The sequence below is a fragment of the Cryptomeria japonica genome, chromosome 3, assembly GCF_030272615.1.
Source record: "Cryptomeria japonica chromosome 3, Sugi_1.0, whole genome shotgun sequence".
Classification (NCBI taxonomy): domain Eukaryota; kingdom Viridiplantae; phylum Streptophyta; class Pinopsida; order Cupressales; family Cupressaceae; genus Cryptomeria; species Cryptomeria japonica.
The window spans coordinates 570,305,886-570,328,019 of record NC_081407.1 but is presented as its reverse complement, the minus strand read 5'-3'; positions in this window follow the sequence as shown (position 1 = coordinate 570,328,019).

Genomic DNA, 22,134 nt, shown 5'->3' with positions numbered 1-22,134 from the left:
ACACATATTTATATGTGGAAAACCTAAATGAGGAAAAACCACAGTGGGATTTGTGACCCACAATATCAATTCACTGGCCATATGAAGAGATATTACAATATATTATGGGCCTGCACTTGCAGGAAGACTTATAGCCTAGAGCACACTGCTCGTCACAATAGGAGCCTCACTAACTATAAAACAATCTAGACAACAATCCGGAGAAGTGTGAACTACTAAGATAGCATCTCCTATGCCAGAATACAATTTCAATTTAAGCTCTGTATGTTTTGGTTAAAACCCTAAACCCCAGTACCGGAATAATCCTTATAATGAATTCCTCACATACATAGTCTCTCAGAATGATTTTGCATCATATTACATTTCATGTCAATATCCTTCATTCTCATATCCACATATTCCATATTTCAAAATGATCTATCAAACTGACCTATATACCCTATACAATTTACATGCCCTATGTCGGCTTACAAAGATATATACAACAACATATTACATGTCGGCCAGATAACATAAATGAATAAGCATTAAAACTATTTGTCGATGCCAAATCCAAGATGTGTCGGTCTCCAATATCGATGACCTTTTCTATACCATGTCGGCCTGCATTGTCAGTGACTAAAGAAATATTCTATCCTATCGATGCCAATGCAGGTGCTGGTGTAGAGTCTGTGAAGTGCCTATCGATACACCATATGAAGTCGAAACCCAAAAATATGTTGTCATCAATGACAACATGATGAAACCAACCAATAGAGTGTCAATTTCCAACAATCTCCCCCTTTGGCATTGATGACAACACTCATGTGAAAAATGGTCATGGTTTCACCTATCAGTTTCATCCTGCCTTGCTCCCCCTGAGCTGAATATGAAAAATACTTCCAAAATTCCAAAAAAATTGTAGCTCCCCCTAATGTATGCAACTCTTCCTTATTTTTCACATGTATACTACTCCCCCTTTGACATCAATGCCCAAAAATTGTAAAAAGAATGTCAAAGAATAATAACTGTACACTGAATACCTCAAAAATGTCTTACCGAAGCTTGACCAATTTCAAGATTTCCGGATAATCTTTCTCTAGCAACTCTACATAAGTATTCCAGTCGGTTTTGAATGTGTCAGAGATGGATACAAGTCCACTTAATAAATATGCAAGTGATTCCTTCTCATAAGTATTCCAATCTGTTGGTGTGGGCTTACCAAGCATATCCATGCATTCCCTCTTATGTACACCAAGTGAATCCAATCTTGGACTCACCAAACCTCTAAGACTTCTGGCTCTCTGAATGATCTTATCTCTTTCCTTTTCAAGAGCAAAAATATGGTTCTCTAAGGTCAAAATTTGTCCATCAATAGATGTGGTCAGTGAAGTTAGTCCATCAAAAGAGTTAGAAACATTAGCAATCTTTTCATGTAACTCCTTTATCTTCTTATCTATATTTACTATAAGAATATTTATATTACAACATACCCTGTATATGTTAGTGCCCCGTTTCAAAGAATTTTCAATAAGAATAAGTTTCTCCTCAATCTTCCTTTTCTATGTCTCAATAATCTGATCAAAAGCAGCTCTTTTAGCCAGAGTGAATCTTTCAAGTGCTTGCTGATTAGAGATCTGTTGTAATGATTGAAAATCTTTAGAAATGTGCTCTATTATTACCTTAAGCTTGCCAAAAGGGCTCAATTCATTCTCAATCTTACATTCCAGGACTAATCTGTGCAAAACTGTTATTGATTGATCTATTATCCCCTTATCTGTCGATCCCTCCTTCATTAGTTTCTGAGCAGCCATCATCATTAGCTCTGTGGGACTCATATCTATGATGGATTTCTTCTCAACTTGAGAAGTGTCAACTATCAACAATGATGGGCTCCCAACTAGTGCCTTATCAGATTCCCTTGTTCTTTCTGGTGATTTAACTTTTATTGCCTCCTCACTTGCATGGGTGCCTTCACCACTTGGTGTAGTCTATGCAGTTGTCGGTTCCTCTCTAGGAACAACATCCTCAACCTACACATTAATATCCAGAGATCAAGTATCCTCAATGTTAGTGTCCTGTACAATATTCTTAGTAATAACTGGTGTCTCAATATGTGTCTATATATTTCTGATAGTTAGTGGCTCAATTTCCACTATCTTGATGTTTTTCAAAACTGTGGGTGGAGTACCCATAATTCCTTTACCTTTTCCTTCAACCAGTGTATCTACAGTCTCAGTTTTGGTCTCCGATGAAGTAAAGAATCCTCTATGCTCTCCCAAAAATTTGATCCAAGACTTTTGTGTTTCCTTTATCCCCTCATTTATTCTCCCTAACATTAGCCTAGTTATTCTGTGTTTGCTATTAAAAACCTTCCTATCAGCAGCCTCAATTGTCTTCTCCATCTCATCTGGAGCTATGGTAACATAGATAGCTAAAAGTTCCTACATTTTGATGTGTTTATCTTCTTGCATTGCAGATAACCTTCTAGCATCTAGCATATTGTATAACTCTACCAGTATTTGATTTTCTATTTCAATTAATGATTTCTTATAGATATCTAAATATAGAAGCACTGCTTCCTCTACCTCTCTGTGTTCACCAACTTCTAATTGATCAATATAACTCAACATTTTTCAATATTCCATCCTTAGAGATTTCATCATCAATTTCAGCACAAGTTTTATGCAGAATAATTGTTACATTAGTAGTCTCAAGTGCCAAGTCAATGTTACTTTTCTTCCTCCTCCTGGTAGTACCAAATGAAGATAATGGTGTGGCCTTAGGTTCCTTCTTTTGTGCCGGTAATTTGATGGTAACCTTCCTAACCAGTTGTTTCTTTTCTTCCACCTTAGGTTCTTCTAGTTTCTTCCTCACAACTCTTTTGAAAGCTAACAAAGTGTTGTCCTCAAATTCAGATTCTGTAGTCATGGGTTCAATGTGAACTATTAGATCCTTTCTCTTTCTCCCTGTCTCCAGGACAACATCAATGAGTGCCTTAATGTACTTCAAAACTTCTTGTACAAACTTTCTTGCATTGCCTTCTTGTTTTTCCCTCTTCTTTTGGTTGAACTCAGTTTCAACCTCAAGAGTCTTTTGTTGTGGTGTTCCACAAGGTTTCTCTGCTTCATCTATTTCTACATCAAGCAGAATTTTCACATATGCATTAAGAATTAATGCATCTACCTCATAGCCCATATCAGCTATCCAAATCTTTCATGGCTTGACTGCCTCCATGAGGGTCTCATCCTTTTTTACCATGAAACATATGTCAATAGAGTATTTCTCTACTATATTCTTAGGTACTCTTATTTTATACATCATAGATTTCTGAAAAGCTTTGAAGTAACCCCATACCTTATCATCTCTAAGACTTCCCAATGCAGCAATTGATTGCTTAAGTTGTTTGCCTATCGAGATGTCAAAGCCCATTGCTTCCTTCCAGAACCGGGAGTATCATTCAAAAAGTATAGCATTAAACAGACCAACATATTTCCATACCGGAAGGTACCCTTCTTCTCACCTTTAATCTTCCCTAAATTGATCAATAACTCCTCAAGCATCCAACCACAAAGATCTAACTTGATATTTTCTCTCATCATCCTATATGCGGCCAAAATACATGAACTTGAAACTAAATTCAGTCGGTCAGACTGAGTTATCTTGTAGCCTATGATCATGCTTCCAAACTTGATGTTGGTGTCGGTGATAGTGCTCATCTTCATCGATCTCTTGTCTGATGTGTCGCTTGTGATCTTCCTTACGAAGTCATTTGATACTTTCTTATCTGGATGTTACCCTATCGATGGAAAACCTATAATTTCCCGGATGGCTTCCTTAGTGATTTTGTAGGGTCGGTCTAGCCATATGAATTCCCCATGTACTCTGCTCAGTACATATCTGACTGTCATCCTCAAACTCTGGAATATCCAGAATATCAGTAAACCCTAGATCTTTGATGTGTTGATATGTCGGTTTGATCTTACCAGATTCTCCCATGAGTTCATTCATATACATCCCCTTGATCTCTGAAGTGCCTAAGTCCTCTATATGACAATGATTATAGGCCCTAACATCTTCCACATATACCACTCCCTTCGGAACATGAGAAAATGCTCCAACTGAATCTTCCTTGGTAGCCACGTGGATACCATTTGAAAATTGGTTTGGGGTAGTCCTTAACTTCTACTACAGTTGGATTTGTAACGAAAATAGGAGCAGAAGATGATCCTGATTCCATGATTCAAGAAAAATACCTTTGAATGTTGTCAATGAAAACCTCCAACAAATCCTTCTAGATGTCGGTTTGATTGCTCAAGAAGAATTCTGATCACCTTTGAAAAGCTTCTGATTGCACTAAGTTGATCTAAATGCTGGGTGATTAACAATGAAGTGTAATCGACCTTTTATCCATCAAGAAAACCCTAATCTTCTGTTGACATAAATGACTATTGGTGAAAGATACCAGATCTCATTTTGAACATATCAATGTCGGATAATCCTCTCCAATATCTGGAACATCTTCCAGAATCTCTTCCTGGGGCATATGCATTATCTTTTATGAAATTTTCCTACCCCTAAGGCATCTGCCTTAGTTACCAGTTGAGCTCACTGTCGGTGTAGGAGCAACCTCTTCTACCAGATAGATAACCGAGACATTCCCATCTGATGATTTCTCTTTAGTCTTCCTAACCCATCTTTGAGTGTGATCATGTCAGATCTCACTAACCTTCTCTTTGCCTTTATCAATATGTCCAATTTCATTGCATGCATAACATGTAACATTATTCTTTTGAATTGCTTTGCTAAAACTGGTAAAATTGCTTGACCTGCACTGATTAGCCATATGTCAAAATTTTCCACAAGCATAACATTTAACATTCATTCTGCAATCTTCTATCTCATGACCAAACTTATTGCATTTAGAACATTTACCGGGAGCAGAATTAGGGTTCTGATTTGCTCTGTTTCTACATTGCCTAGCCACATGTCCAAATTTATTGCAAACAAAACATCTACCATTGAATTTATAAGCATTGAATTGTCTTACCAATGCCTTATGGTTTTGATTAACATTAGCAATACCAGAACTATGTCCATGCTCAAATCCAAGTCCAGTGGAATCTCCAGTCTTCTGTCTCTTCAATAAGTCATCAAGCTGTGTAGAGATGATCTTGAATTTTTCTTTGTACTCACTTGCAACAGTTAAATCTTCTCTTAGTATCATCATTTGTCTCTCAAGCTCTTGCTTATTTCTCTGGGATTGTACCAAATCAGTCCTCAATATCTCATTTTCATGAGTCAACCTACCACACTCTTCAAGTTTGTTCTTCAGGGATACAAAAAGACTTTCTTCCTTTTTCTTTCAGTCCTCAATCTCCTTAGACATCCTCATAGTCATAGTTTGCATTTCATTCTTCATAACCATGTTCTCCTAACTCAATTTCTGACATTGTTCTTTAAGTGCATTTTCATCATCCTAATTTTGTAAAAGTTCTTTCCTCCTAGCTTGAACAAATGATAGTCTCTCTTGTAGGAAAAGGATGAATTCCTTAGCAAAATTCAACTCATCTTGTAGCTTTAAATTCTTCAATCTTTCAGCATCATAATCTTCAATTGCCATCTCAAGCGGCTTCTCCAAAGCCATCTTCAATGATTTTGGTTTCAGGATCTTCCTCAAGCTATTAAACTTCCTTCGAGGCACAAGGCTCTAATAACCATTGTTGGAAAGCAATAACACTGAGAGGGGGGGGTGAATCAGTGTTATACTAGAATAAAAGATATTAATCTTAACAAAACATTCATACACCAACCGGTATACTAGTATAAACAAAATTGAAATAAATAAAGAAACCAATAAGACAAACACATAAATGAGAAACATAACACATAGATTTATAGGTGGAAAACCTCAATGAGGAAAAACCACGGTGGGATTTGTGACCCACAATATCAATTCACTGGCCATATGAAGAGATATTACAATATATGATGGGCTTGCACTTGCAGGAAGGCTTACAACCTAGAGCACACTGTTCATCACAATAGGAGCCTCACTGACTACAAAACAATCCAGACAATAATCCAAAGAAGTGTGAACTACTAAGATAGCATCTCCTATGCCAGAATACAGTTCTAGTTTAAGCTCTATCTGTTCCGATTAAAACCCTAAACCCTAGTACCAGAATAATCCTTACAATGAATTCCTCACATGCATAGTCTCTCAGAATGATTTCACATCATATTACTTTTCATGTCCATGTCCTTCATTATCATATCCATATATTACATATTTTAAAATGATCTATCAGACTGACCTATATACCCTATACAATTTGCATGTCTTATGTCTTCTTAGAAAAATATATATAGCAACATATTACATGTCGGCCAGATAACATAAACGAATAAGCATTAAAACTATTTGTTGATGCCATATCCAAGATGTGTCGGCCTCCAATACCTATGACCTTTTCTATACCATGTCGGCCTGCATTGTCGATGACTAAAGAAATCTTCTATCCTGTCGGTGTTGGTGTTGGTGTAGAGTTTGTGAAGTGCATGTCGGTACACCATATGAAGCTGGAACCCAAAATTATGTTGCCATCACTGACAACATAATGAAACCAACCAATAGAGTGTCAATTGCCAACAACCCCCACTATGACTATTAATCATTTTGCATGGAATTAATTTTGGAAAAGAATCTCAAAATCAATTAATTATTTTGGTTGTGGGAAATGGCTCTCTTTTCTATATATTGTACACTAGATTTCTGAAATAGGGGAGTCCATGGATTTTGATAAAAAGTAACTCCTTGAATTCTTGCAAAAACATGTTAGTAGTAGGAAGATTCTATAGACAAATGTATTGTAGGAGATAGGTTTTTTTTCAAGCTTTTTGAGGAGATCTTACCAAGCTACAAGGGAGGATTAAAGAAGAAAGGTTGGGAGAATTGGAGAGGATTCAACAACAAATTCTTCATTCAAATCCAGGGTCCCATCTTGTCTACTCACTTGTTTTCTTTCAAATGGAAAAGGGAAGGGGATTTTTATGATGGTAGAAAAATTGTAGGGAATGGATCTTTTTTTTTTCTTACTTGCATGCATGTATTTTCTTTAGATTTTATGTAGTTGAAAGAAAGAGAATTTTATTCACTTGCATGCATTTTCCATCATAAATTTGTGTAGAATAGATTATATAGACTTCATTTCATATGTGAATATCATTTAAATTCTTTTATTTCCTTGACATTGATTCTATTTCTTCTTCAAAAAATTAGATTTCAAATATATATATATATATATATATATATATATATATATATATATATATATATATATATATATATATATATATATATATATATATATATATATATATATACAAATATATATATATATATATATATATATATATATATATATATATATATATATATATATATATATATATATAAATAAAAGGAACAAATTATTTTCTTTTGCTAAAGTAATCAAAAGAAAAATTAAATTTTTAAGAACTGAATAACATAAACAAATACTTCTTTAGTAAATTTAAAAAATAAATCAGGATAGAGAAACAAAAAAAAAATCACATGCATTTATCTTTGTGAATAAAACAAGTCCCGTGTTTGAATATCTCTGTGAAAAAAATAAATAAATTTATTTCTCAAAAAAACATATTTATATTTGTGAATGCATATCTCTGAAAATCCATATGGTGAATATCATTTACTTTTTTTTAAGGTTATATATATATATATATATATAGAATTAAATAAATAAGAGAAATATTAATAATTATAATAATAAATATAGTTAAACAAAATTTAAAAATAGAATATTAAAACATTTTTTTTTTAAATTATTAAACTAATAAATATAATATTTAAATAATTAAATGAAAAACTCCCCCATAATATACCTATTTGTAATAAAAATATTTTATTTAAGCTAATAAAATTTTCTTTTAAACAAATAAAATTTATTTTATTAATTTCAATATGATGATTTTTAAAAAGTTATTTATATTCTGAATTAGTAAAATTAAAGTTTAAGTTTTAAATAAATTGAAAAAAGAGGATACTTTAGAATTTATATTTAGAATTTACTCAAAAATTGAATTTATTCATATGTTAATAATTAAAATTTATTTGTATTATTAAGATTAATTTCTACATTTTATAATTAAAGGATATTTTATACCATTATAATTAATCCATAATTTTAGTATTGAAATTTGTTACATCGTTAAAATTTATTCATAATCTAAGGGAAGGGATTTTAATAAAATGTTTTCGTTACTACACAATAACTAGATAATTAGAGTATTAGACAAAAACTATTGTGGTAATTAATCCTTTAGGGAGAAGTATAATGGGTCTAGCTTAAGTTAATGGTCTCCTTATCGGAGTCTTAATTTGAGTTTTAAAAATCTTGATTTTTTTTTCTCTTCAACATATATTTTATTTTCTATATAGTTTAATTATCTCCTCAATGATGGGAAAAGATTCCCTTTGGATTTTGAAAAGATAAATAATGCATATGGCAAAAGGGTCAAATAACACGTGGAATTCAAATAGTTAATCAAACATTAAGAAATCCATTTCCTTGAAATACTTTATTTTAGGATGTAGATATCATAGTTAAATCTCCTTATAAAAGAGTTAGTTGACTTAAGAAAATGAAAGAAAAGGGATATGATATTGTAGCATCGATACACTTATTCCATAGTAACGGTTCCTTTTCATCAAGTATCACTAGTTAGTCTCAAATAGATTCTAATATTAAATAGATTCCCTTCAAGACATTCTATACATTTCAGATATTTAAGTTCCTTATTTATTTGACATCAAGCAATACTCTTTTTTGTATACTTCAATAAGTGCAAGTATTAAAGATTAAAAGAATTTACCTTCTAAGCAAAAGTGATACCCTTTTTATGTAATTCAACCAATTTGAAATAAATGTTTAGAATTTCTCAATTCAAAAAGTTGAACATTTGAACGTATCTTTATGCAAATTAGCTTTCAAGATATAGAGTATACAAGGCTATTGAAAGTAGACAAGCTTTAGAATCACTTAAGACTAGTAAAAAGAAGTAATCACATCTATATTACAAAGCAATGAATTTATTAACATTTAAACTTAGAGGAGAATTTCATAGTTAAATACAACCTAAATGGAATAATCTATTTTGGAGAACACTTGTATTAATTAGGATGTAAAGAAAATTTATTTTTAATCAACATAGTTTTTTTAGCAAATGGAAATGGAACCAAAATTGTTATCATTTTTGCAAGATAATTGTTAAACTTGACCTTATCTTATGGAATCTCAAATTCAGTACTCATCATTTGTGAATGTCTAATGAAACAACTTTGAAGATGAAATAAATTATAATTTGTTTTTGATTAAGCAAAAAGAGGTTTTGAGGGGACCTAAAACCCCTAACATCAAAGAGTTAAAGATAAAGCATTAGAGTATCATAAAAGAACCTAGGTCTAAGAAGTAAAACTGGCTACAATCCATAAGCAATATAACCCAACAACCACAAAAAGACCAGCAAAAGGCCAACAAGATGCTAGCAACAACAACAAACACAGACCACCTACTTAAAAATGTCTAAGGCCTGGGAGGCCTCCTTCTCAAGCAACAACATAGCCTTGGCAGCTTCCTTAAGGTCCAACAAGTCATGTGGAAGAGACTCTTCCGCCAGTTTAGTGCTCTGTCTTTTTCTCCTAGTAGTGTGAGGAGTCATCTTCGAGCTTGAGGCCCCAACTTTATTTTCCAAATCCACAACATTCTTCTCATTATGAATTCTCTCCAACCTGGAAACTAGAGCGTTCACATTGGCTGCAGAAACTTTCATCATAGCAACACTATTCTCCATTAAGCCTTGATAGTGAAAACAGCGGAAATGAAAGTTAAGAGACTCTGCGGTGAAATCAACCCAAAAAGCATGCAAAAGGAGCCAAATCATCCCACCTAGAAGCATCCCCCTATTGATACAATAATTTCCATTCCTGCTCTCGTTAGCTATAATTTGTTATTCTTGGATTCTTACCTTAATGTGAGTTTTGAGAAACCTATTAGAAAACTAAACAACAATATTAATTGAGGGAAAATCGAGGAGCAAATATTAGCTCTCTTCTAAGATTTGGAAATTGGTAAGGTTATTATTTGTAGAAATACCCATGGGTAAAGTTAACATTGCTTCAAGTGGAAGGAATAGTTAGTTATCTCTTTATAATCTTGCGAAGGATTTGACATTAGTTCTAAAGCAACTAGAAGGAGATTGATTACAATTATTTAGGAGCTTTGTTTATATTGGCTAATTAGTAAGTAATTAGACTCTCTTCTAATCTTAATTTCAAACATTGGTAATTAAAAGCAATGTGGTTATTTTATAGCTTATTATTAAATAATTTTTCCCTTCAAACAAGTAAGCATTAAATTCATCTTGCTATTTAATCATTTAATTTTTCGTTCAAGTATTATGATTCATATTTAAAGTAAGGTTATCATTTGTAGAAGATAATTAAAGACTAAATTTATGTTACTTCAAATGGAAGAATTATTTGAGCTTATTATTAATAGTTTTTTTGTTTCCTTCAAACAAGTAGGTGATAAATTCATTTCCAAAGTCCTTCTATTTAATCATTTAATTTTCTTTCAAGCAATTTAGTACCTTTGAAGTGTTAGGATTCATACATAGATTGTAATGACTTTGTTCCAAAACAATTATATCTCATAAGTAATTCAAATCATTTTTCATAAGTTATCTTTACAAGTATCATAGTTTCCAAGTAATTAGTACTTTCATGCATTTAGTTCAAGTTCCAATTATTATCATAGTTTTTCCTTCAAAGAAAATACTTTTTCCAAGTAGTTGATTTGTTTACGTTCTTTTCAATTACATAAAATTTATACCTTAGTTTTTAATTTCAAGCATATTTCCCTGAATATAATAAGTTTTTTTTTTCATAATTGTATTGGTATATTGCTTCATTTAAGATTCATGAATTCAAATTTAAATTCCTAGTTAGACAACTAAACAAGAGGAGTTGAAACAAAAAACTACCAGCATTCGGTATCTATGGTGCCTCTGGGTCACGCTTACGGGTAATATCATCATGTTGAATTACTGCACTTAACGCCTAATAAAGATGCAATAATGACGTTTGTGGCATCATCCCTATAAATTGTCAAGGAGAAATAAGGTTCATTTGGAAGTTAAAATCCAAGGGGCGGGTAATCCCCCTTGGATCGATAATCTAAAAAGATAAATTCTAAATGAATTTACATCCGATCAGTTAAACTTTAGAAAACCCCATTAGGGTTTGGATGTGTGTGATGATTTTGGAATTTATTTTATCTTGATGATATCAGGAGATGATAATGGATTATGGGTGACATATTTAATAGGAAATAGGACTTAGTTGTTTTAGGCCACAAGTAGAAGGCCATCTCGAGCCTTTTTGCTATAGAGCTACCATCTTGGGTAGCAACCGTGAAGAAACTGTTTGGGACATTGACCCTAGAAAGGGTTGTGTACCCACCAAATAGTTTACATTAAACGATAGTTATAAACCAAAACTACATAATTTATGCCTTGATCTCGTGCTCAAACGGGTATGTAGGCAGTCTAGGGATGAAGTTGTCCCTTGTACTCAAGCATTTAGGGATGGGGATTAGGATTTGTTTATGGGTAAGTAGTTGGTTCTCGAATGTAAAGACGTAAATCAAGCTAACTTCAATAATAGCTGAAATACTCTTTATTCTTAAATAAACACATAGATCAGTTATTAAGTCTATTTAATTCCTTAATTTACTTCCATAGCTTCATTTGATCATTCCATTTAATGATAACTCAATCATGAACGGATAGTACTAACCCAGTACTGAGAGGGGGGGGTGAATCAATACAAACAAAAATACAGTCCTAAACCGGTTTGACAACAAACACTTCTTATGACTGGCAAGCAGTGACATCGGTTTGAAACAGAGTGCAACCGGTAAAGCTAAGAATGACTAAAACAAGCATTAACCAGTTACTCACTTAGCTTTTCACTCAGCTCAAGACTACACTACCATTTCACCCTTATGCATAAATAGGTAATCTATCATCAAATCATAATAACAGCTAGTTCAACATGTTTTATTGACAAGCATAAAACACAGAACCATCATATGCTTGACAGACAATAGGAAAGCATCACACATGACACACATATTTTTCACGTGGAAACCCAACTGGGAAAAACCACAATGGGGATGAATACCCACAAGTTATTTTTGAACTCTTTAGAAGTCCGCTCTATTAGGAGCCTTGTCCGGTTAGAGACATTACAATAGGTTCTGCTAGGAACTGATCCTGTTAAAGATCACCCGGTTAAGGGTTAAACCCGGTTAAAGGTTACCTTGTTAGAGGATTTCAAGAACTCAATAGCTAAAGGATTTCAAACTCAATAGCTTTGAATTACCCTGTAAAAGGATTTATAGCAAGTCGGTTAAGGCTACCCTATTAACGGATTTTCCAACTATTGAGGTGGTTAGAGATCAACAAGTATTATAATGATCTGGTAACAACACTCAATGCCAATGCAAATCTGCTTAAGCTCCTCTTCACCTTCTGCACTTACACTCTGCAGGTATTACTTCTCTCCTTTTCATCTGGCAAGATTCATGTATCCCTTCTCTTGGATACACACACACAACTTTTGCCAACAACCTCAGAAAGAGACATAACATTGACCTTATAGGAAAATAGATAGGTCAGTAGCATAAACCATAAACCCTAAACCTGTTAGGTTAACAAATTCAAACGGTTCAATCCTGACCATTGAGAATACTCCATTAATTGCAACAGTCTTGATCCAATCTCAAGACATTCTCCATCATCCATTTTCACCGATTTCATGGCGGCTGATAACCCATCACACGTTATCACTATTTTACAGACTTCGCACATTCTCGAGGTAGATAAGAACAATCTTCTTCATGCAAGATCCTTCACGCGCACAAGGCTAATGTGGCAACATGATCTATTCTTCATTACAATGCTAACTCATCACACAATGTCACCGGTTGAGCCACACAGGCTTGCAGCACTTCAACCAAAAACCCTGAAGTTGAGACTACCAACCGGTAGTCATACAATGCTTCCATGTGCCGGTTCCCATAACCATATGCCGGTTCACCTTGAACAAGCACACCGCTTCACTTTGGCACAAATGTCGGTTCATAGTGTTATGTCGGTTCTCACCTCTTCAGCATATTGACATCAATGACAATATACAATGTCATTATGTCCTCATACCGGTTCACATAATGCCAACAATCTCCCCCTTTGGCATTGATGGTAGTATACAAAGATATCTCTCCGCTTCACATCTTCTCCCCCAATTTCTACAGATATCTTCTCCGCTTCACATCTTCTCCCCCTTTGACAATAATGCCAAAGTGGAGGCACAAGCTTCCCTGTTCTATTATGTTGCTCCCCCTGAGGAGTAGCATCCATCAACACATCAATCCAAAATAAATTTGACTATGCAATACCTGACTGATGTGGAGCATATGATTTTAGTTTACCTCCTAAAGGGGCAACACCCCTAATTCACCTCTTAAGTACATAAATGTAGTCTTTGGGAGAGGCTTGGTCAATATGTCTGCTAACTGCTCCTTACTAGAAACATGTTCCAGTGCAATCTCTTTGTTTTGAATCTTTTCCCTTAAGAAATGATACTTAAGCTCAAAGTACTTGGTTCTAGAATGTAAAACCAGATTCTTGGAGATATTAATTGCACTAGTATTGTCACAAAATATAATTACCGGTTTAGATATAGGAACTTTGAAGCCATTTAATACATGCTTCATCCAAATTGTCTGAGTGCAGTTCATGAAAGCTGCAACATACTCTGCTTCCACTGTAGACTGAGAGATACAACTCTACTTCTTACTTGTAATGCCCCGCCAAGAAACCCTGAAGGGATTAAGCCATAACACAAGAATAGAGTGCAATAATTTTTTTTTAAAGTTACACCACATAAGATACAACAAGATATCAAAGATTCAGATTACATAGCGGAAGACATCAACTAACACCTAAAGAGTTTCCCAACGAGATTACTTAAATTTCACAATTCACTAACTCACACAATTAATCCAATAAGCTGATTATCTTAATAACGAGATAATACTTAATCAGGATAATTTCTTTCAAAAGATGGAAATATAAATCACAAGCAAGGATTCATCCATTAAGATCTATTCATAATCTTCATTCAAGCTTTTCATTTAAAATTACAAGCCATACATCTAATATTCTAACACACTAGAATTTCATCATAAACATAAGAGATCTTTTCAAGCATACTTAATTTCCTTAACAACAACTGAATATATTCTATTACTCTAAGTTACATTCTTTCCTATTTCAACTTATTGCATTTCAAAAGACGATTACATACAGGCATCTATGGTAAATCTCATCTAAACCACTTACGCATTCGATCCACATGGCATTCAAGAAGGGACTAAATATAAGCATTTAAAGTTAAATTCCATTTATCCACTTAACCATTCTAACATAAGCTAATCATACACGATAAAGCTGAATAAAGGAAACATGAGAGAATACATCACATAACACCATAATGATCTCGGAGTTCACCCCTAAAAGGCTACATCTCCGGGTCTGCTCAACTACAAGACCCCTCTGATAATTAATAAAGTTAAGAATACAAGAGGTTACACTAATTACAATTCGGCCATCAAGGCGAAATACAACAATATACAAGCGACCACATCGGTCAATAAATACATAAACGATCCCTGAGAAGAACAGGATCCAGCTGAACATAATCAAAGCTAAAAACATAAGTCCAGAAGAGCATCCACAAAACGGAGCCATCACCACCCAAGGTCTAACATGAAACCGATACTCGCAAGGGCAAAGACAAAAGAATGACCCACAAAGGTACTCCTAACAGGACAAAATGACAACACGCTAGCGAACGTAGGGACAAGTGTCATCACACAACCTGGTATGGTTACCATGGCAAGTCTTCATAGGTCCCGGTCCCATACACTGGGTCACCCTGGCAATCTAATCCGAGCTTCCGGCCCATCCAAGTCTCATGTGGACCCACACATCCTCTCGTGAAGACAAGGATGGTGGTTTTCCATTTCAGACCTTCTCACAGCATGTCGAATCTATGATAGCACTCGTCCCATGTGTGAGGCACATTTATCTTACTTAGAGATTACATTCTAATCTACTGTTAGGTTATCACTTATTAGACTCACTTTCGACAGGTTACCCAGCAGCCACTTTAGGCGCGGCCCCCAATCGAAAGCCACTTTCCCATACGACACTAGACTAAACTCAGACGAACTCAAAACCAAGGAATAGACATGGTCAGACGAACGGAGTTCAAGAAGGGAGAAACAACCATCAGGTCAAACATGACTCAAAGATGCACACTTACTAACGGTACTCTAACTAGAGACCTGGCCAACAACGGTCAACCACAAATCATCATTCGACTCACACAAAGAGGATATGATCAAACGACACTACCACAAACAATAGTCAACTCAGAATCGAGGACTGAAACAGGCACCCCAAATCATTCCATACGACAAGGTCCCATCAAAACAAGCACGACATGCCATTTCATAATAAAAAGCGAATACAAAAATTAAACTCGCAAAGGCAATAAACAGAAAAGACAATATTCAACAGATGCAATCTTTCCGAATTGATCTAATCATTAAACGTCGATCAAGTTTCCTACAAGATCTATATCAGATTACAGTTATCTACCTCATCTAGGGATAAGTTGTTCTTGGTTTTCTAACTCTCTAAGGTTCAAAGCATCGAACAGACATATAAAGCCATAATGAGTTCTTAAACCAGATTCATATTAATCAAATTCAGACAACCATTAATCAATTAAATAAGATATTTAATCTCCAATCAAACGTCATTGACATACTGGTTCAAAACCAACCTCTACAGTTTCATTTTTTTTTTTAATCCCAGATGCACTATACGGATCATGGAAATATAAATATAGAAAGAGAATCTAAATGGAGATAATCATTTCCAAAGCATATCGTTTAAATTCAAATACCCAACGATAAATATTTCACTTCTCAATTACTCAAAAGATATGTTCTACGATAATATTTAACATCATCAATTAGTAATTACATCGCATTTCAACGATTTTCCAATAACATATTAGTCTCTATAATTTTTAAACAATACTACCTCAATTAGCCAAATGCTCTAATCAGCTAGAAGGTAAGATCTAAATTTATTAATCCAAGATCAATCAGAATATAATCAATAATATTCAATTGCAAAAATTCACAGTTTTAGAACTTAATTAGAAGGAGGCATAAGTCACGAAATGAAGTTGAATAATGATTAAAATATAAACTCCGTTATAAAATTAATCAATACCAAATTAATATTTGTCATGATATTGCCACCCTAATCATAATTAAGAAACTAATTTCCACTTAAAAATAAAATAATATTTAAAATATTATAAGCATTTTTTTTTTAATACTAAAAAAATACATAAAAAAAAACATTATTCAAAAACTAATTTTAAAAAAAAACATTTAATATTGGGGGGGGCGGTGAAGGCCGGGCCCACCTCCCAACGCGGGGGTTGGGTGAGCCAAACCCTAGCCACAGGCATAACCCGCGCGGCGGCGCCACTACGGTGCCCGCAGGTCCCGCGGCGCCTTGCGGCCGCCACGGTCCCTGCAGCCACCGTAGTGAGCCGCAGCCACTGCGAGCGGCACAAGGTGCGGGGGGGGAAAGGCAACGCGAGCGGGGAACGGTGGAGGAAACGAGTGGGGGAGGGGAGGAGGAGGCGGGTGGAGCTCCGCTCCCCGCCCTCCAAACCCCAAACCCCGAGTTTTTATTTAATAACAGTTCTCCCTTTTTAATAAAACATTCCCAGATCGGAATTAACAAAAATGCCACACCAAAAGTGAATAGAAATTTTGATTCAATACAATATTTGGTTTAAAATAACTATGATTTGGTATGACATTTCTTGATGGCATTCATCCTTCCCAATTACAAAGGGGTTTCAAACAAAAGTGGGTTTCAACACCCAAAATAGATTGAAGAACAACAACACCCCCAAATTTAGTTTTCATCTAAACCCTTATTTATTTTTTTTAAAACTTCAACCAGATTTCATAAACACCAAAACGATTTTCTTTATGTAAGGAACCAAGAAATAACCAGAGGCCTACCTGATTTAGCAATCCTGGCAAGATCAGAGTAGAGACCCAACCTGCAAGCTCCAAGCAAAATCCTTCCAAAATCCCCCAATTTCCTCCAAAAAACATTCTCCCACCAAAAACTTTCCAAAAATGTCCATCCCCCAAAATTTTTCCAAAAATTAGGTTATATGGAAGAGTTGACCAAAAATTCCATTTTCGGAATTAAAATTTTTATTTAAAATTAATTCTCAAAAATAATTCTGTTTCCAACTATATCAACAAAATAAATTGCTTTTCAATTCAAAAATCGATTTCCTCATTTAATCCAATTTAACCTTTCTAATCTCAAAAGCCAACAGAATACAATTAAATCTATTGCAATTAAATACAAAACTTTCTTTTTCAACAACATATATAAAATGCATTTAATATTCAAAATCAGTCATTTAATCAAACTTACTCCAAATTTAAAACGAGAAATCCAATATCAACGAAAATCGCATAACGAATTCCCGATTAATTTAGCCCATAAATCTCCAATGCACAAATACATATTTAATCAAAATAATTACTAAGGACCAATTAATCAATTTAACCATACACACCAAGCACGCAAATCGAGAAATTCAACCAAACAGACGACTTGCAAACCCAAACAAAAAGGGATTACCAACGACGACTGACGATGCTCACCTGAGCACGACTAGGGTCAACTAGGGTCTTACGACCACCTAATCCAACTCTAAGGATTAAAGAGGTACACTCAAACCTGCAAATCTAGGTGAAGACGAACCTCGCACTCATGCGGCGTTGTACCTGAAATTTCCTGCAACCAAGAGTCATACATGCATACATATATAAAATTAATGAAAGCGTTAGCTCAATATTAATACCACGAAATAGGTACACTAAACAACTTGCTTACAACTAGTGTGAAAACCACATCAACAGCTATGTGTTAAATCAAACATCTGACTATAACATTATATTAAGATACACTAACCAAGATTAAACCAAGATTAGAGATTGATTAGGGCAGGGGTACTACATTCTCCCCCCCTAGGTTCCGACTTACTCCTGGAAGTCATAAGGCTAGATGGAGATCATGTCGTACGCATCAGCCCTGAAACTCATTCAACAAAGATCAAATTGCACATAGAAATCTTTCCATAATAAATGAAATGTTTATTGCAAAATCCTTTACAAATGCCATTATCCATTGGCAAGATACATCTAAACCATACATTCCTTAAAATATTCTAGGAATTATCCACATTCTTAGTAGAGAAACAAGAATTTTCTTCCTTTCATTACACCAAATTTAAAGCATTACAAAGAGGTAAACAACAATTACCATAATCATCTATCAAACATGACCAGAAAACATGCCATCAAGATCAATTTCCTTTACCAATCCATCTTTATCATAAGATTTTATTGAATAGAACTAGCTTAAAATATCAATTTTTACAACCAAATTAACTTTCATGAAATAAGAGCAACAAAACAACTCAATTGATTACACTTGCCAGGCATATAAAAACCTTTCCAATGACTATGTCCCATAACATAGTGACAAGTTAACACAATTTACTCCATGATACAAATAATAACCATCCACATAACTGGAATGCATAACATAAAAGGCCACATGTGAGCATGTCTAATGCTCGGTCAAAGATAACATGCACGATCAACACCTCAATGCCTGATCTCAGAACAACAATATGATCATAAATATCCAATATCTCACTCAAGGGCTTGATGGTGCTAGGTACACCATAGCGGTGCTACCTTCCATACAAGACCTTTATGAATATCCCTTGTTGAGCAAGGTGGTTAACCTCCAAGAGATAGTCACCACACATAGGTAGGTAGTGGATACTAGCTGCAACACAGCCTCACAGTTCCCTACAACTACTTCCTCGCACACACTACCAATTTCGTATCATACGTCCTTGGAGAGGAATTTCACATCTCGACACAAGACCAACATCCGAAAACAATAAGGATAAACCAGTTTAGCCACCAAAGTACAAATGAATAAAGATAATAAATCCTCAATTCCAACAGTAAGGCAAGAAAATAATCCGGAATTTCAACACCAAATCAAAAGTGCAAAAGATCACAAGATCATGGCTAAACCTTCAAAGTCAAAGTAAAATAAATTGCTGATCCCCAAATAAATATAAAGAATATCACAACTGCACATTACATCACTGTGTGACTAACATCTAGCCACCAACGAGGAAGGAAGGAACAACTGACTAGCTATTGCAGTAGCTCATCATGTGGTGCGACATGCATACACACAAGGTCGATACACCTCACACCAATAGAGGGCACACGCGACATCAGAGATCCCAATGTTTGCAACATGGGCTCTGATACCAAATGTAATGCCCTGCCAGGAAACCCCGAAGGGATTAAGCCATAACACAAGAATAGAGTGCAATAATTTTTTTTAAAAGTTACACCACATAAGATACAACAAGATATCAAAGATTCAAATTACATAGCGGAAGACATCAACTAACACCTAAAGAGTTTCCCAACGAGATTACTTAAATTTCACAATTCACTAACTCACACAATTAATCCAATAAGCTGATTATCTTAATAACGAGAAATACTTAATCAGGATAATTTCTTTCAAAAGATGGAAATATAAATCACAAGCAAGGATTCATCCATTAAGATCTATTCATAATCTTCATTCAAGCTTTTCATTTAAAATTACAAGCCATACATCTAATATTCTAACACACTAGAATTTCATCATAAACATAAGAGATCTTTTCAAGCATACTTAATTTCCTTAACAACAACTGAATATATTCTATTACTCTAAGTTACATTCTTTCCTATTTCAACTTATTGCATTTCAAAAGATGATTACATACAGGCATCTATGATAAATCTCATCTAAACCACTTACGCATTCGATCCACATGGCATTCAAGAAGGGACTGAATATAAGCATTTAAAGTTAAATTCCATTTATCCACTTAACCATTCTAACATAAGCTAATCATACACGATAAAGCTGAATAAAGGAAACATGAGAGAATACATCACATAACACCATAATGATCTCGGAGTTCACCCCTAAAGGGATACATCTCCGGGTCTGCTCAACTGCAGGACCCCTCTGATAATTAATAAAGCTAAGAATACAAGAGGTTACACTAATTACAATCCGGCCATCAAGGCGAAATACAACAATATACAAGCGACCGCATCGGTCAATAAATACATAAACGATCCCTGAGAAGAACAGGATCCAGCTGAACATAATCAAAGCTAAAAACATAAGTCCAGAAGAGCATCCACAAAACGGAGCCATCACCACCCAAGGTCTAACATGAAACCGATACTCGCAAGGGCAGAGACAAAAGAACGACCCACAAAGGTACTCGTAACAGGAAAAAACGACAACACGCTAGCGAACGTAGGGACAAGTGTCATCACACAACCTGGTATGGTTACCATGGCAAGTCTTCATAGGTCTCAGTCCCATACACTGGGTCACCCTAGCAACCTAATCCGAGCTTCCGGCACATCCAAGTCTCATGTGGACCCACACATCCTCTCGTGAAGACAAGGATGGTGGTTTTCCATTTCAGGCCTTCTCACAGCATGTCGAATCTATGATAGCACTCGTCCCATGTGTGAGGCACATTTATCTTACTTAGAGATTACATTCTAATCTACTGTTAGGTTATCACTTATTAGACTCACTTTCGACGGGTTACCCAGCAGCCACTTTAGGCGCGGCCCCCAATCGAAAGCCACTTTCCCATACGACACTAGACTAAACTCAGACGAACTCAAAACCAAGGAATAGACATGGTCAGACGAACGGAGTTCAAGAAGGGAGAAACAACCATCAGGTCAAACATGACTCAAAGATGCACACTTACTAACGGTACTCTAACTAGAGACCTGGCCAACAACGGTCAACCACAAATCATCATTCGACTCACACAAAGAGGATATGATCAAACGACACTACCACAAACAACAGTCAACTCAGAATCGAGGACTGAAACAGGCACCCCAAATCATTCCATACGACAGGGTCCCATCAAAACAAGCACGACTTGCCATTTCATAATAAAAAGCGAATACAGAAATTAAACTCGCAAAGGTAATAAACAGAAAAGACAATATTCAACAGATGCAATCTTTCCGAATTGATCTAATCATTAAACGTCGATCAAGTTTCCTACAAGATCTATATCAGATTACAGTTATCTACCTCATCTAGGGATAAGTTGTTCTTGGTTTTCTAACTCTCTAAGGTTCAAAGCATCGAACAGACATATAAAGCCATAATGAGTTCTTAAACCAGATTCATATTAATCAAATTCAGACAACCATTAATCAATTAAATAAGATATTTAATCTCCAATCAAACGTCATTGACATACTGGTTCAAAACCAACCTCTACAGTTTCATTTTTTTTTTTAATCCCAGATGCACTATACGGATCACGGAAATATAAATATAGAAAGAGAATCTAAATGGAGATAATCATTTCCAAAGCATATCGTTTAAATTCAAATACCCAACGATAAATATTTCACTTACTTCTCAATTACTCAAAAGATATGTTCTACGATAATATTTAACATCATCAATTAGTAATTACATCGTATTTCAACGATTTTCCAATAACATATTATTCTCTATAATTTTTAAACAATACTACCTCAATTAGCCAAATTCTCTAATCAGCTAGAAGGTAAGATCTAAATTTATTAATCCAAGATCAATCAGAATATAATCAATAATATTCAATTGCGAAAATTCACAGTTTTAGAACTTAATTAGAAGGAGGCATAAGTCACGAAATGAAGTTGAATAATGATTAAAATATAAACTCCGTTATAA